At 39.1% G+C, this 3,305-nt stretch overlaps 1 non-coding gene across 1 annotated transcript; it reads left to right on the top strand.

Annotated features, from left to right (window-relative positions):
- Positions 1 to 1,131: 1,131 nt before the first annotated feature.
- Positions 1,132 to 1,234, top strand: LOC125526080 (U6 spliceosomal RNA). The gene has a single exon (XR_007291546.1). It is a non-coding gene; the product is annotated as a U6 spliceosomal RNA (small nuclear RNA).
- Positions 1,235 to 3,305: the final 2,071 nt, after the last annotated feature.

Here is a 3,305-nt window from a genome sequence, read left to right as displayed (position 1 = left end):
CCGCTAGAAATGCAATTCCCTTATTATACCCAACAACCGCTTTCAAGTTAGTGTTATTTTTCCTTGAAATAAATCGAGCAGAAAAACTTGGTAAGTAGCAAACTCACACCAAGCTAGACCTCTTTAGAGATTGCAATTCGGATATATTTGTCAATGCAGGATGGCTTTCATGATGACCACCTTGCTAACCATTGAGGAAACCCTCTATTGGTTGTGAGGGCAGCCCTTCCTGGTGCATGAGAATATCCAATCACATATTCCCCCAGGTGAAAAGTCACCCTGCCGAAAAGTTGAAAGGGCTCTCCCTCTCTCCGTGTGGTCTATGGACCCTAAGATTTGCACTGTGTTCCTTTTAAATGACATCTTGATGCTGACAGGATTAAGCCATCCTAGTCCTAAGGCCTATAGGGCACTCAAAATTGCTCTCAGTTAAGATGACTAGTCCAAAAGCTTTTTTCAAACATCCTTTATTAAGCGCTTTCTCGAAACATCCTTTATCTATACATTTTACCTACCAAAAGTTACATTGCCAACCACTTACTCTTAGCATTATTGTTCCAAACTGCAATCCAAGTAAGTAAACAAGCTGAATCTGTAAAACATGAACCACGCGGATCTTATATACTCATATGTTCTTCACACGTTCATTTGCGGTGAAACATATCCTGATCGGAAAAAATTATGGTCTGCCTAATATTTGGCTGCTTACCAAATTTGTCATTTGCTTCAGTATCTAGGTAGAAAAAGGCAGCTGATCATGGACAAGATATATAAAGATATTAAAGGTATATCAGAGAAATTCCAGGAGAGATAGACACAATCTTCTGTTCGAGAAATTAGAAGCAGTTGTTTCTTAATTAACACCAAGGATTTTGCTTTTGCTGTCCACTCTCTGACGACCATCCTACTAAACGGCTTTGTCTAAATAGCAGGATATCATTTTAAAGTTGCAAAGCAGAGTTATCATCTTCTTTCTGGGATACACTTTAAAATTCCATTGTTCATAATTTATTAAAAAGGATTCCGACCCTTCATTTTCAACTAAAAGCAAAGCTCTGTGTGTTTAATTTTATAATCCGCTTAGGGTGCATCTTAGGAGAGGACATCCTGACAGCTGAGCTGTGCATTTGAGTCCCTTCTCGGAAATCTGATAAAACTGGAATGAGACAAACAAGATTAGCATGGCCCATGCCCAGGAATAACCTGCATATATCAAGAAAAAAACGTATGCATTTGACTGATGTGATAAGATCAATAGAATCTTCCATTATGGAGAAAAAATGGCAGACTTAACAGTCAACAAATACGGACGAATATCACAGACTAAATTAAGCGTATTAAGTATGAATTGTTTAGTTGGGTTACCGATTAATCAGATTTTATTTTGGATAAAACTTTGCAATGTCAGTCACTTCACAAACATTTTGTGCTCACATATGATGTGGAAAAGATTTCATTTATAAAATAATTTGGTGTGGACTTGAACAATGTTCCAAATAATTATATTGAAATAGCCGTCTTCTAACTTCTTTCCAAACAGGGCACTGTGGGGTGTTTGATGAAGTTCTAACTTATCAGGAAATGTAGAAGCCGGATACCTAATTGTACGATGGCATGTTATAAGCAATAGTCACATGAGGTGTGTACTAGTCCATTAAAATCATAATAGCACTTCTAATAGTTATAAATGTTCAACAAAGATAGATAAGATTCGCACAACATGTATAAAACGTGGCATAAATTTGACACCCAAATTTGCTGCACACACAGAAAAACAACAAAGGAAAGAAAAATTATGTTACGTATATAGTACTCCCAAATCTATTACTGTTTACAACAAATTTAGTACCTTAATACCAGGGGGAGTTTCTCACCTTCAAACTTCAATGCACCGACCACAATTTGCTTCTGTTCGAGCCAGACAAACAGAGCATCGCCACAATCAAGATTATCCTCTTCTGTTTCAAAGTCGTGCCTAGTTTAAAAATCAACTTCGCCAAAAGCGGGGTGGTGGCTATGGCCTTAGACGGCAACGAATGGCTGCTATCACCAACCTTCTCAACTGCAAACTTACTGATTTCCCAATCACGTATCTCGGTCAGTTTCACTTCTTGAAAGCAAGTTCGAATCTACTACATAGAAGCTACTGCAATGAAAGAGTTACCCAATGACAAACGGGTCCCAGACGCAGGAAAATATGGTGACACTTTTATAGCGATAATGATTTTGCGCGTGAGCTATGGAGAGCTTACATAATTTTTAGCGATAGCCTCCACAACGATTTTGATGATCCATATTCTGCCATTCTGTTAGAGTTGCCCTAAGAGAGTCCAACACGATGGAGTCCATGCAAATTCGGCTATAGGAGTGATTAAGAAGGGTAGGATCCAGCTTCCAGCAAGAGTCCAAGAACATACAAGAATATCTAACGAGTCATGGTAGAAGTAGAAGAGTGTAAATGTGTAATAGTCCCAGTTGTCACTAGCTGAAATTACTCTGCAGTGAATAATAGCCAACCTATAAGGTCTACCTCGACGGCCTAAAAGTAGAAGAGGCAACAGATTTGTGCAAGGGCCTTGGCTCTCAGGATATAGGAGATGACAGCTGGTGGGTAAATTTTTACCACATTGACGGCAAAGTCAATAGAGGGGCTTAATTCCGCAGTTGTGCATAATCTATGCCTCTTTTCAGCTTATGGCATTCTGGGTCCGTAAGTCATCCCATGAGCTGAAAATAAGGGGACCCCTGCACGTTTGAAGGTAAGAAATTTTTGCACTGTAGTTGAACTATTTCCTGTAAAAAAAAGATCACAACCACATGCAATTTGATTCAAAGGATTTTTGAAGAAATTTTGGATGGTTATAATCCTTAGAAATTTTTCCTACAATGGTTGTTTGATTCATAGGATTGAATCGTATAGGAATTTTGCAGAAGGATTCCTTTATACTATACGACATTCCATAAAAAATAGCATCCACTCAAATCTCTTGAAAATAATACTTTTTTCGAGAAAAGGAATACTTTGTTTTTCCTGTGATGCAATCAAACAAACCAAAATAATGTATCAGGATTCCTATGTTTTCAGAATTCTGCGAATCAAAAGAGGCACTGAAATGGCCAGTGAACCGAGTGGCATGTGCAAGCTCTTTTTCCCGTGGGCCCATTTCTTCATCCTCTGCGGGACACATTTCTTTGCACTAGAGCCATGCACGACCCTAAGAGCCTCCACCATCGTCGTCGCTGGTCCAATGGAGTGAGTGACCCCCCATCCATCCATCCTATAAAACAGGTCCCTCCCACCATCC

This window comes from Triticum urartu, chromosome 7A (genome assembly GCF_056163025.1).
Source record: "Triticum urartu cultivar PI428250 chromosome 7A, HENAU_Tu73, whole genome shotgun sequence".
Classification (NCBI taxonomy): domain Eukaryota; kingdom Viridiplantae; phylum Streptophyta; class Magnoliopsida; order Poales; family Poaceae; genus Triticum; species Triticum urartu.
This window is presented reverse-complemented; position numbering and strand designations above follow the sequence as displayed.